Raw genomic sequence first — 15,224 nt, 5'->3', positions numbered from 1 at the left:
CCACTAAATTTCTTCTACGACATATAGTGGAAGTCATAATAGTAGAATAGAACGCAAGAAGGCTTAAACGGGTATATATCTGTCAAAAAATCTAGAATTCAAATCTTTCCGTGATTACATGACTTTCTTCCTTGCTAGGTAGAGGTCTCAGAACGATCAAAAATCATCGGCTATCCCACAGCAAAGACAAATGCGCTGGAATTCGAGAAGCGGCTCTGATAAGGGGCACTATCGGATGTCATAAAACTCCGATTCCAGGAGGATGCGGAGGAGCACGACCTCCCATTTGAACCATCATGACCACCTCGAGCGGGAGCGGTAGATAAAAATCGTCCTAAAAATAAGCGCGCCATCTCCGGCGCGCATCCCTTCTCTCCTCCCCTGGAGGAGAAAGAGGGGTGAGGAAAAAAAAAAGTGTTGGAAAATGCATTCAGGATATCCGATCGGGACCGGCCTCGTTATTCGGAACAAGTGCAGTACTTGAGGCGTGAAGAGATGAACGAAGCCCGATCGAACACAAAAGGGAGCTTTTGGAGCCGCGGATTGGCCTATGACGTATTTTGTTCTGCAGTGTCCTAATGGATAATTAATGTTGCGACATGGGTAGCGTGACGTCAGTGACAGGTCTCCGCGACATTAGTGTCCGGGACAAAAGGAAGCGCGAGTTAAGTGAGATTCGCCCGAGAGTGCTATTATGACGAAAGCGACTAAAAATTTCACTAATGTCTTGCAATGGACAACGAAACTTTAGCTTGGATCCCATCCAGCGGCCTATACGTAGGCCCGGTACTTGTTAATTAGGAAATCCTCCGTCCTTGAAAGGCATTTAAATGGGGGTTTTATCCTTTCATTCAGCATATATGAATATTGGCATGAGGTCCTAAATTGTCTTTTAGAGTGTTCAAATTTCTTTGCAAGTTTCTTCATTCTCTTGTTATTTGCTGTTCTGTCCGTTTGGATGCGCTGTTAGAAAAACTCGACGTTAGCCGGGATATTTCTTTCAAAATAAACGAGAAAATAGATCTATCGATCTGAAGATCAGCTATCCCAGCGTAGACGTTGAAATGTGCCCTTCTGGTAAGCTAAAAAATTAAAAGTAATACTTATTGCATGTATTCGGGAATGTAAACAATGCGCCAAAAGTACAACTAGGTAATCCATTTTGTTAAAGCGTTGGAATTGTAAACCATATGTTTTTATAAAAAAAAAAAAAAAGAAATTTAAATTGCAGGAATGTAAATCAATCTTTCTATTAAAAAAAGGAATTTAAATCGCAAGCAGGACTTCTTTGTGAACAATGTAATGAGCAGCTATCCTTTATTTGAATGATCCTTTATTTGAGCAACCAAAAGGATGCGTTGTTGAACCATATTTATAGTATGTCTGATGGTTAAAATGTAAACATGTTATTGATGTTAACAATCGAAATAAATATTAGAATTAAGCATTTTATATTTGCATAGGCTATAAATATTAAATTTGCAACATTGGTAATATTGAAATATTCTTTTCTTTTTCAAACCCTTTATTCTATGCATTGTGAACTTATTACAGCGGCATTACTATTTTATTTCGTGATTTTAATGTTAATGGATGTATTTTGTGGCTTTTGTTTTTCTAACTAAATTGATAAAAGTGTATAATTAAAAACGACATTTCGAGATCAAAATTTGAGTAATAAATTATTGTTATATTTTTAGAGACAAATTCGTTACTTCCTTAGAAATTTCCTTTCTACTTTTTGACAAAATACTTTTTTGTTTAGTTTACTGTTCTATATGAAGCTATACAATTTGTAGCTATGCAATTTGTACTCTAAGATGAAGGTCTATGAACTTAGTGAACTATATAGAGACTTATAGCTGAGTTCAGAACAACTAAGACGTAGACTCGAGAAGGGCTAAAATACCCTTTTATTTACTCAAATAAGAATAGCAGTAGGCCCCTTCTCGGACTTACAACAAAGCCTCTATTCGGGCTTTAACTTAGAATCAGAAATAAGAAACTAAACTATAATTAGCTTAATGAGATTAGCGGAAACTAAACACAATTAGCTAACGTTGTTGGCCCTTAATTTAAATTAGCCGGCAAATATCACTAGGTACGTATAATACGGCTGAGCGTAACAACTTCAAGAGTGACTTAGCCCGAAGGCAAACGCGCGTTACTTAGGATTCCTAGCACTCTCTCTCGAAGTTGAACCTTCCTCAAATACTTCTTCTAACTCATTTACATTCAACAAAATTCTAAAACCTCATTCTGGTGGGGAGTTGTAAGCGGAAAAAAGAATTGGTAGAAAAGGGTTTATTAAACTAACTGTTATAAAATTTAAATATACCTTACAAATTTACACAAACAAGCGGAAATAATAAAGTTTTCCCTTGATTTAATACAAGGTAAACATATAAGATACTATTGAACATGCCGTGTAAAGGAGGAAATTGTGTAGTCAATTTATGGAGTAGAAAATCCGTTTTGCTTAAAATATATTTTCTTTGGTGTCTTTTAATTAGAGCCCTGGGAGTTTTCAGATTGCAAGCAAAACGTGAGGACAAAATTCAGTTCTTTGTTCAGTCAATGATCACATCTTGAAAGGTTTCATAAAACTGGCGTTCATGGAGCCCGAAACGCAGATGAAATCGAATAAAGCACTAATGTACATGAATTAGTTAAAAATATAAAACGATTCGAATATACAAATATAAAAATCTTACCTACTGAACTTAGTTGCCAAAATACGGTTTATTATAGAATTTAATAAAATAGAAGTTTAAATCATAAGTAATATTAAATATAACCACTAGTGTGCAAAAGTTAAGCAGTTTGTCTCATTTTGACCATAACTCCTCAGATCATAAACTGGCAAACGGGAAATTCATCCTACAGAGGCACAATATAGTAATTGGGCGATGAGGAAAGTACAGTAGAAAAATATGAATAAGACGCTTACAGTGCAGAACGAATTGAAAAAAATGCTTTATTGACAGAATGGAATTAGTTTAAAAACCTGTATAATCAAGAGGAAGAACAACAAACCAAAGAGCCTCAGTAAGGTAGTTGACTTTCCCTAACTGTAATGATCGCGTTGCACTTCTTGTCGATACTCAACACCCGACTATCAAACAATTCGTGGGATAAAAGTTCCCATTCTTCAAGGAGTATCTATTTCAGTTATCTAGTGATCTACGGAGGGAAAGATTGTGACACCAGAGGCTCCAGGTGTATCCCTTACACGTTCAGTTCTCAACAGTATGAGTCCTGTGTGGGCGAGCATTTTCATTCATAAAAACCAATAACGTCGAGACCAGTGGCAGCCTGGAAAAGACGCACATGAGGAGAGAATAACTTTATCAGGTTACCAATCTCTGATAAGTAAATCTCTGTCGAAAATTTGAAGCATCGTTCTTCCATTTATAATAATGCCTCCCATGCAAGCACTCGTGTACCTACATATGTCCATATCAACTGGACCAAGAATTGTTTGTCAGACGGAAACGAATCTCATCAGTAAAGAGGATATGACACCATTGATGAGGTGTCTATTGTGTTCTCTACGCTACTGTAAACGGTGCCACTAATGGGCTGTTATCAATGGTGCAGCGTTCAGGACGGCAGGAGAATTGGCTACCTAACTTCTGGCCACAGTAAATTAGGATACCTATCATACGGTTTCTGTGCACAATTGCTGAACAATACTGCCCATTGTCTGTATCTATCTCTTTTCGCCTGCAGTGCGATGTATCGGTCATCAGTCAGTGATATTTTCCTTGACCGACCACCAGTAACCTTTCTTACAGCTGTACTTGTCCTCTGGAAGACTTTCGAAGCTCGTGAAGCAACACTTTTATCAATTCCAAACATTTGGCTGACAGACGTCAAACTACGTTCCCTTCAGTTTGCCAATCAGTTTGCCACGTATAATGGCCTCCTGGTGTTTTCTTGTAGCAGAATTCCACGTACAATATTACTGTCACTTGCAGAAGAATGCCTGGAAATGCGACATTCTTTTGCATATGCGTCAAGTTTCTGCTGAGTTAGCCTTTCATTGTACTGATCGCCACATACTCCTTTTTAACAATTTTATGACTGTATGTTGAAAAATGAATTTGTTGCTCAAGTTTGCATTTTACTAGTGCATTAATCGGTCTTCTGTTCCTGGGAGGGAATTTTCTTTAATTTCCTGATTTAAAATATCAAATCAAATATTTAAAAATCATTAATGAACAATAAATTTTATCCTTGAAAATTTCGGTATCTGTATAAATCACTGATTTATACAGAAATGTAAGGTACACGAATTCGATCAAAAAAACGTAACACACATTTAAAGTTACAGGGTTATACTGCAGTAAATCAAAGCGAATTAAAACAATAAATAAACTGTACAAGACTGTGTTTCCAAAAATTTATAATTTGGAAAAGATAAAGTATATCCTACTTTTTAAACAATGAAATAGTGATCTCGTTGCGTTAATTCAACTAACAAATAACTGAAATATAAACATTCAAACTAATTAAACTTAACATGAAAACATTCAACTAAACGTAACATGAAAATGTTAACTTAAAAATAATTGCATTATTCAATCTCAGTGTTATATACATTTAAAAACTGAATATTGTCAACTAGGAATTGCTGCATTTTTGTAATAATAGTCCACACTAGCCGTAACAAGCAAAGAGCGGTTACGGAATTTTTGTTTTTGCCACTACTCAGTATACTGGTGACGTATTCAATCTCTACTAGAATAGACGTAAATTAATATCATTTCTGGCATTTTACTCATTGTATCAGTAATGTCAAGGCTAATTATGACCTAATACGACTATAATTCCATGAACAGAACAACACTTTAATTTAATTTATGAGAAGGTTTTGCATAGAATAAGCAAATTATTGCTTATTCTATGCAAAACCTCCGCATGACACATTTGATTACATTCCAAGTTAATTACTAAAGATACGAAAGCATCAGCAAAGAATTAAAGACATTTATCGAAATTTGATGTGAGGAACAAGCAAGTGAAAATTGTTACAATGTTACACACAATGAAAAAGAAGGAACTTCACCGTACTGCATTTTCCACATATATAATTTTTTAATTATTACGAAATGGCTTCTTAACTTTAACACTTAAATGCATATAATATCCTCTTCCCGAAAACTTAAATAATAGTTTCCCGCTCATATTCTCACAAGTTTGCAATCCCAGGACGCGTCAGAAATTAACAATAAAGTGGCTTTTAAATTCCTCATTCCCGCATTTCGCATGTGGATTAAATAAGGCAAAATCTTTCATCATCAGCTGAGAAAATGTAACGGAACATTACACAAGAGAGGATGGGCATAGATGTCGTAAGACTAAAATAATTAAAATATAACTTGCTTTCTTGATTTCTTCTTTAGATGGCTTTGAGATCCAACCAACAACGTTACTAAATTCATTTGGCTCTGCATGAAACATTTTACCATATTTCCAAATAATAAGAGCACTTAATTAAAATGCTGCAATAGTTAACCTTTTAGCGAAATCAATTTGTTTTAAATATTCATGATACGGTGATAAAATCTAAAGTTCTATCACTCGCCAAATAGAGCATTTTATGTCGTTGGAAAACATGACATTGGCAAACTCAAACTCCTCCGGATCAGAACATTGACCAGACGCTCCTGGCGTGCTAAAATGGCTTCTCATTTTCGGTCCCGTCCTCACGTATATCGACAATTACCTGATGAAAGAGCTATTTTGATCACGTTTCCTCCTTCTCACTAGAGAACTCATCCTTCATACTTAAAGGAACCAAGCAAATGGCTTTAGCTTTCATTTTAATTTACTTGGCAGTTTTTTCTTTTCTTTTTAAAGGCACTGCAGTTGATTCTTTGCTTCGAATTTTAAGAAATAGCTGCTCAGAGTTTACTCAAATTTTTAAACGAAAGGAAAATCTCTCAAGAATCGCAAAAGGTGTTAAAATTATTTTTATCTATGATAACAGTAAATTTAAGTCTTTGATTTTACTTAACTTCAAGAATCGATAATTCAAAACTTAGTTTATTTTATAGGCAGTTGGTTATGCATTCTAGTTCAATATTTTAAGTCCGACCTGTAAAATCAGGGAAATAAAAATAATAAAAAAGTATTAATTCCGAAGACTTATTGCATTATAAAGAATCATTTCAGAAGTTTAAACGGAATTTTAAGCTTGAAAAGAAGATATGACTGTTTGACTATAAAGCTTACAACAAATTTTGAACTCTAATTTTTAAGTTGGACAAGGCTGAATTACTTGATTATGGCTAAGCAAATCAGAGTTACCTTTCTATGTGCTTGGGTAGGACTATCTAAATAAACGTTACCTTGTATTTACGCTAACATGGGAAAACTCCGAAAACTGCCTTAAAGCAGTTTGTTCGGTTGCTAGTTGTGTTATCAGTATTCAGTGGTTTTACCAGTAGTGCTTCCGTAAGTTCGAAGGTGGGCATATTTACAAGAGTCTACTTAAAGGTACTGGTCTGATATAGTGGATTTTGGTTTAGTTTAGTTCAGTGGATTATGGCGAAGCACTCTTATCTGCCTTCGTGGAAGGTCCTTTTAAGGGAAACTGGCTTATATACTACACCTCACGCATGGGGAAAACCACGAAAACTTCCTTGCAGTCAGACCGTTTGCCTGGAATTGAACACAGGTCGGAACTACCAATATTTAGCAATTTTACCGCTCGATCGCTGGTGGGCCTTCTGATCTAGACGTTAGGAAGTACGGAATGACACAAGTTTCCATATGTAGATTTACGTAATGAGTTGCTACTTAAAATAAAATTTAATTTACTTGGGAAAGGACATAGCATTGTTACTTTATGCGCGGAAATATTGAGAGAAAGACGATCATATATATATATAATAAATACTAAACATGCATGCAATGAAGATATACTTAGTAAGAAGTTGCGAGTATATAAAATGACACGGTTTACATAGAACAAAGAAAAGAAAATCACTATTATTTCATGCACGGAGATTTTTTGATCACTCAGTAATACAATAAAAGGGTAAAATCAATATACAACTTGAAGATTCCTTTGCAATATTATTTAAACTTTTCTATAATTATTATTATATACAAGGTCACAAGCCAAGGATGGTGTAAAGTCTAATAACAATTGGCACGCGGATTGTTTCACGTAGCATTTTTACGCGGATGTTTTCCACTCTTTAATTCTACCATAAATGCGTTAAATTTTAAATAAATATAAAAAAAGCCTAAATTTCCAAGTTGTCTGGATAAGTATAGAAAGGCCAATAACTACAGAAAATAACTGTTTCTATTTTAAACTCTACAGCATATTTTTATAACAAAGCTCATAAATCGCAATCTTTTCTTAGCAAAACTTTCATATCACGAGAGATTTACATCAGCCCCCAACTCCTTTAAGGAGAAATCGAAGTTGACTGACCCACAAAATTTTCATGTATCAGCGGATTTTAAGAGCCTAGGGAATTTCGAAGAGCACTTTGCTTAGCTATTCACCTTTACTTCATTACCTTCTCGTCTTACCGCTACTTTTAAAGCGGCTTTTTCCATCGTATTTTCCGGCTTTAAACGGTCAATTATCCCATTTTAATATACCCACAGGGGGGGCAGTTTTATGGCGCTATATTTCAGTCGAAGCTCTTCCTCATAAACGGATATTCATGTCTGTATTTTGATTATATTTCACACTGTAATGGGAAGGCCATCGCTCAGTTTCATCCCTTTTTCATTATTCGAGATTGATGCTAATGACGGAAAAATATGAGAATCCTTCCGTTTTTCCTAAGCAAAATGATGGATATGAGTAAAATTGCAGCATAAAAAATAACTATTGCGTTAATAACTTTTTTACGAAAACTGTCTTTTTTTTGGTTCACATAAATAAAGTATAGGTTGTCCGCATTCTTTTATATAGTTTTCGGACACAAAATACGCGACAGACAGTTGCGTGGTTTTAATGAATTCATGTCGATATGCGCTAAGGTTGCTTATTCAAATTTTTAAAGAACTGAATGTGAACGTATTCTAATAATTGATAATCGTTTCTGACTTTGAATTTTCTTCTTTGTATTTATATTATCTTCTTTGTAGTAATAGTCTGTCACGAAAGTACGTTGAGTAAATTCAGATTTCACATGCCAAATTTAAGGTATATATATATATATGTATATATATATATATATATATATATATAAATATTAAACCATTCGCACCATTTACGTGCGTGATAAGAGTATAAATTAAATGAAGGTTAAGAATGCACAGATTTAAGTTAAATAGCAAGGCTTCAAGATGAGACTTTTATATAGGGAAGCCGTTCGTCATTTATCTCACCTCATTTGGTGGTGAATAACAGATATTTATCATAACAGATAGATACAATAAGAAAAACACTTTATTCATATAATATGAATCCAGCAATGTATAATATTATTCATATGTACAATGGTATATTTGACGTACTGGCTAAAAACATTTCTTTTATGAAGTAAAATTTATTGCTTTATAAAAATAATGCTACTTTTCTCAATACAGAGTTTTTATTATTACTGAATAAACAAAATATACGCACTAGAAGTGTACAGTTTCACAGCTAGGACATCAAAGGTGTTCCGATTTTCAAGCACTTGAGATAAAAGCAGATACCGGTTAGGATACGGATTCTGTTACGTGGTTGAGTTTTGTAAATCATTTATTTTGCAAATTTGTAGCTCATTGCGATAGCGTGACTAGCGTTAAAGAACTTCCAGTTTTATCAGAATAGCTACGAATTGCATTTAAATGAATGCGTACGAACATCTTGTAATTCAGCGTCTGCTAACAATTGAATATTGCCAGACTGCTCCACTATTAAGCCCAGAGAATACATGAACTTCGTGCCTGATTTCATACTTACAACGAAAGACTTGTTTATATGAATTTATTTGTGGTTTCCCTACAAGCTTGAAAACTAATTATTATTTTATAACAAATGAGGGACGAAAGCTTTGCATTATATATAAGTAGCGCTTTTCTGTAAGACGATCTAGAATGCTTTCGTAAGTAATCTATGTACCATTTTACATTTATTTGACAGAAGAAATATTTTGCTTAGAATATATTATAAACCTCTTTTGAGTCTAGATCCTGAATGTTCAATGATAGTGATCAGGCAAGAATATATGGTTTTTGTTCACAGTGATAAAGTATTCCCATTTTAACATTATGTGCTTTGAGTCTTTTCTCGTGCTGAAGCACGAAATCTACATTTGAGCTTAATTTAGCAGCACTGTGAGAAATTTTATCCATATGGCTAAATAAAAAATATGTTTCGTGATGTAGCCAGTATGTACAAATTTTCTTGCTTCGCTGTGTATCCCTACACCATTAACGGTAATTTCGTTAAAATCAGTAGATTATTCGGATGAACTGTCTTGTTTTATCCAAGCAATGTGTCATCCATTCCTATCAAAAATATTATGTCGTTTGATCGTATAGCCCAAAACTACCTTATTTCAGCAATTCTGGATTTCTAATGAGAGGGTCATTGCAGCCTTTGAAAGTTTTGCAAAGGTTATTCAGCAAGTTTAAACTCGCACAGCTTTAAGTTAAACTCGCTTTCTTTTTATAGTTCCCAGTTTTACAACAAACTACACTCATGATAACTTACTTGCCCTTCCAATTTTATTTTGTATCAAATAAGCTTTTGCATACCTTTCAGCTATTTTTCAGACACAAAAATATCCTCATCATAATAGTTCCTTGGATATTTTGTTTATTAATGAACTTAAAAAGAGCTTTCATATAGAGGCAGATATAAGACAGAGAGTCCTTGAGTTGCTTTGTCTTAATCGATTAACGTAACCTAATGTTGCAGTGATATTTTCAACACCACTTCCTTTCAAGATCTCATTGTAACGTTTTTAACTTCCGTTTTAAATATGTCAATTCATAAATTTTCAATCTATACCACATATCCATAAAAATATGCTTAGCCTTGAGCTTTAATAGTTACTAATTGCTTGGAAGATTTGTTTATGGTATGTATTCTTAAATTTTTAACATGACAATTTTCCCAAATATTTTTTTGAAGCTACTAGATAATTACACATAGCCGGGCCAGGCAAGGTTGACTCAACTTTGTTGCTTATGCTCATTTGTCTGATGTAGTCAGCCCAAGCCCACGAAATTCCTCGGGGCAAGAGCGCTAGATTACACCTTCCGTTGGCAACAGCCTTGAGCACCGTTCAGGTGACAGTGGGATTTAGCTCAGTTACGTCCCCAATTTTGACGGAGAGCACACCAGGAGGACTGGTCTCCCACCTTTCTTCCCTTTCCCCAAGCCGCACGAGGACTTTTGGCTCGCCGCATATTTAGAGTGTCGCCATGCCACACTGACACTATATATTTACAAACATCCATGCCTTCTCCGGGATCCGAACCCGGGCGCTTCGGTACAGCAGTCAGCGAAGCTAACCACTATACCGGTTGGGCGGTTCACTCAGCTTTCACCCCTTCAGTGGGTGGATAAAATGAGTACCAAGTTTGCTTGGGGACTAAACACCGGGGGTCCTGCGACAAGCTGACCACTTGCCCAGGGTATATGCTGATGCACTCCGCGGCCCGAAGTGCAAGAAAGCAGATTTCGAGATACTGCAGTGGCCTTCATTGTTGCACCACTGAGTTTTGTTTAGTTTAGATAATTGTACGCTAATTATTATTTCTCTTTATATTTATACATTAATAATTAAATGACTGAATATTTATACTTCATTATAAAAACTTATTTATATCATGTATATCGCTTCATATTTACCAGATTAAAATGAAACTGCCACTGTAACCACATATTGCAAAAGATACCATATTATTTACAAAACATTTACACAACACACTGTATATTTTAGTGAATAAGCATTCGAAAATTAATTAATATAAGTCTCTGAATTTTGCAAATGAAGCATGAAATGCCAGCAGTGCAAACGTATATCAGCTTCAAAATTTGTTTGAAATATTTTGCAAATCATTCTTCAAAATATAATTTATATTTTCCGCATTTACATTAGTTGACTAAAACTTCTAATAATGTCTTAAATTTTATTTGAAAGCAGATTATAGTTATAAGCTGAAAGGAAGTACATGAAATTATGAATTAATTTAAATGGCTAAAATACCCATATTTTCCAGTTATTTCATTCGTTTATCATTACTTTGACTAGCGCCATTTTTTTTTCTAGATTCCGTATAGTTCCTTACCTATAATTTTTAAAACGCAGAAGTGTTTTAACCAAGAATACTTAACATTCTAAAGGTAAGGAACTATAAAAAAACGAATGAAATGTAATACTTTTGATATTAAACAGGAAAAAAAGAAACAATTTTTTCCCCTCATAATAAATCTTATTTGATCTTTTGACTTTCTCATGGAAAGTTACAGAGAATGAATGTATTATAAGGATCATTTTGACAATAAAATCTTTCAAGGAAGCTAGCACACGATAGAATATCACCCGATATAAAATAGTACCCGATACCTTAAGTAAAATTAAGAAGTTTGCTCATAAAAATATTTCAACTTTTAACTGAAGTTACTCTTCAAATTCGTTTACTTGCGGTTTTGTAGATAACAAACAATATTTTTACTTCTCCAGATATTTTAAATATTAAATATATATTTTTGTCTTCTTTTTGAGAAAGTAAATACCTTGGAATGATTTTGTACAATGCATACGGGCGTAAATTTGAAGGCACAAAATATATTCTATAATTTAAATATATAAAATATATCCTCGGTTAAATCAATACACAACATATTTAACTTAATTTATGAATCTCTTACATTGCATAGGAAAATCTTTTCTTATAACCTAAACCCCAAATATACATGACAGCGATGTGAAATTTAATCTTGAAAAACATTCCCCGTAGACATTCTGTTTAATAGAAACAACTCGAACTACTCTGCTTTCATGCAACATAGATGCTTAATAACATTTGATGACATATTAAAAATATTATGTACGAAAAAATAGGTTTATATATAACGGAAATGATACGTCGAGCTTAGTCACCCATTTACAAAATATTATATCTATTTTCTTACTGCCTTTCGCAGCAAGAACAAGAGGTCTACAAATAATGATATTCTTTTAATATCCAAATCATGCTTAGCAGTAGAAGTAGCGTATTCATTATTAGAAGTAATAAAAAGCTCTCCCACTGCGAAGTGTTCAACAATATCAAAAGTAAAAACAATTCGGTTCTGCAGCAGTAACTGATAACAGTTTTAAATAAGTTATATTTTACTTGAATAACATCCACTTGCCTTTTTCATATTTTATTTATTTCACCATATTTTTTTGTACCTTTATCCGGCGGGAAAAATTTCTTTTGTTGATAATTTAATGCTTAAGCGAATGATACATATCAAGAGAATTTAGAAGTCTTTGTAGAGATAAAATTTAAGAAACTGAACAGATAATTTGAATAAGGTTTGTATTTGTCTTAATAACAACTTTGATAGAATCTTAAAATTTAGTGTAAAGTTAGAGCGAGATTCTTTCATGAAACTAGCGTAAAAGCGCAAAAAAGTTACTCGTTTTAGCTTACATTAAAATATGTTACTAATACTTCAAATTAATGGTGGAAATATGCTAGTTGTCCTGTACTAGACTTACCTAACCTGCCATTAAAAGATAAAACATGATTTATAATGTTTGCTGCATTGTAAAACGTGGCAGATATCATTCCTTTATTTATTTTCAGCTTAAATTTTTATCTCATATGAGCAACTTAAGAAGCATAGTTTAGGCGTCTAACAGCCACAGGATTTATACCATTTAATCACCGCTTTGATTCTTTAGTAAGACACCTCAAATAAAACACTGAACGCGGAAATCTACAGATTACAAGCCGAGAATGATATAGTGCGTTTTGCTTCTCTAAGAAAAGTGACAGGATATATATTTGATATATCTTAATACGTAAATAAAAGGCTTTAAGATGTTCTGTTAAACGTCTTTCTTTCTAAAGACCAAACTATAAATTCCGAGTCAAAATTTTCTAAAAGGTAAATCGGGTTTTATATTAAACTGCTTGTTTTTTAGAAAATAAAGTGAAGCTAAGAAATGTTGTGTTTCGTTATTTTTTGAATTGAATCTAATTCAGTTTTCAAAAACTTGACTTTTGGCACGCAATGCCTCAAAGGCGAGGAGACGAATCACTTTTTCAATCCAAATACAAAATCCAGCTACTTTTCCCACGTCTCCACCGACACAATGATAAGGAAAGGTCCTCAAGATTGGAGCTCTATTTAATAGAAGACTTCTGGCCAGCAAATGGATGTTGCGTCTATCATCAAGGGAAATGAGATAAGCTTTCTGAGACTAATAGATACTTTTTTCTATACTTATCCTAAAGCCCATGGGACACTTTTGGGATCATTCCATTACCACCTTAGTTCGATCATTTAAAGAAAAGACTTCATTTCGTTACCTTTTACGAACTTGTGTCTGTTCTTTCGACGCTGCGCAAAGTAACGAATTATATGAAAAATTTAGCTGAGCACGTAACCCAAGCTCTGGATTATAACTGGAATAGTTTATCAAAGAATGTGGCAAAATGCAAAATGTTATTGCGCCTTATTCCAGAAAATAATTACATTGCATGTACATTTCCGCTTATATTTTAAGTAACATGAAATTAGAAAGTGCAATTATCTAAATGCATTTAACACTTTTAATCTCTGATAAAGGGCTGGTGATTTGCATTATATATAACGTTAATATGTGTCAACTTCCTGTGGAAAATTCTCGAGAAAGGGAGTCTTCATGAGGCAGATAAATATCCGTGTAATTTTCCAGCTATCCTAAAGAAATCCTCCGATTTCTAATCCTAACAGGTTTTAGGAAACTATAATCGAAATAACTCAGAACTATTTATTTAGGACCGAAATTACTTCTCCAGAAAGGAAATGGCTTTATAAGGCATTAATTCAGCAAGCACAAAATTTAGATTAATTTAACTATTTTATCATTATTTCAATCCTACTTCCCAATTAACATAAATTATATTTTGATTCAATGCCATATAAACAATCCGTACAAAATTTTGTGAAATCAGATATTTTTCAACTCAGTGCTTGGTTATATCACAATGTTCCTCAATATGATTACGAGGTATGTAATGAAAATGAGGCCAAATAATAGATACAGTGATTCTGGCCCACTTATCCATCAAGCTGGTTATCAGTTTTGCTGGTGAATGCAGGCGTAAGACATTCTTCTTGACAGCGAATTCCAAAGCATCCCAAATTTTCTAAATAATGTTATGCTAAGATGAGTAGTCTAGCCAAATGAGTTGGGGGACATTAATTTCATGTACTGCGAGGCAGTCCTGAGCACGTCCGACACGATTATTTACCTGTTACAGTTGCCGGCATTGTAGACAAGTTTGGTGATAAGGCTGTCTCCACGCAGAAGGTTCGCATAAGGGATGCTGCTACTCAGCGTGATTAGTGGTTCTCCAGAATGATGATATTGTCTACATTCTTCATTCGAGAGCTGATTTCCACCAGTGGTTCAACGTTAGCTGTTGCAATACACCTCCAAGACATCATACTTCATTTCAAAGCTGCACAAGCCTTTGAACACTGTCCGGCTTCTACGCAATTCCGGGCAATATTGATGTGCTTTAGCTCAGTACAGTCTGTAGCCAGAATATGTTGCTGAATAATTCCATGTGATGTAGCTCTTAACGCGTAGCGCTTTCGAAAACAGACGGGCTTATTGAAGCATTAACTTGTAACTAGCTGTCTTTTGCCAATCAATGATGCCGCGTTGTCAGGCTATTTCCGACCTTTCGAACAAACAATGTTCATTAATTTCAAGACCTGCAATGCCTTCGAGATTCCTCTATGCCTTTAGCTTTTCTTCTGTTCGCATGCCTAAGGTAAGTAGCAGAAATATGCACTTAAAGTCAGGGCCGGCGCTAGATGTTTTGTCGCCCGGAGTAAACTATGCGACTTCCAAATTTCGCTGACCGGTTCTCCCAAAGAGACCGCTCTGGTTGCGTCTGCTGGTGTAGGCTCGCAGGAAATGTTGATTTTGTTATATTTTCTTGGGAGTAGTTATATAGCAAAGATAATATTATTCATAAAAAAGATATGTTAAATCTAGGGAAGAGTATTTATATCAGAATTAAACAGCTTTTCTTTC

The 15,224-nt window shown here is 34.3% G+C and overlaps 1 protein-coding gene across 4 annotated transcripts in view; it reads left to right on the top strand.

Annotated features, from left to right (window-relative positions):
- GluClalpha (glycine receptor alpha 1) overlaps positions 1 to 15,224 on the top strand; it is a 704,157-nt gene that overhangs the window by 167,285 nt on the left and 521,648 nt on the right. The window contains exon 1 of one of the 4 annotated variants that reach the window (XM_085809818.1): positions 863 to 1,077. The exons of 2 other annotated variants lie outside the window; for them this stretch is intronic. The gene's annotated coding sequence lies outside the window, so the exon portion shown is untranslated. Of the gene's footprint in view, positions 1 to 862; positions 1,078 to 15,224 lie in introns of those variants that run through there. One more of the 4 variants, XM_085809815.1, reaches the window with a different exon arrangement.

This window comes from Stegodyphus dumicola, chromosome X2, assembly GCF_044657685.1.
Source record: "Stegodyphus dumicola isolate Sdum_Otavi_A_Nest chromosome X2, ASM4465768v1".
Lineage (NCBI taxonomy): Eukaryota > Metazoa > Arthropoda > Arachnida > Araneae > Eresidae > Stegodyphus > Stegodyphus dumicola.
The sequence above is the reverse complement of the archived record's forward strand: the minus strand, read 5'-3'. Positions and strand labels throughout refer to the sequence as shown.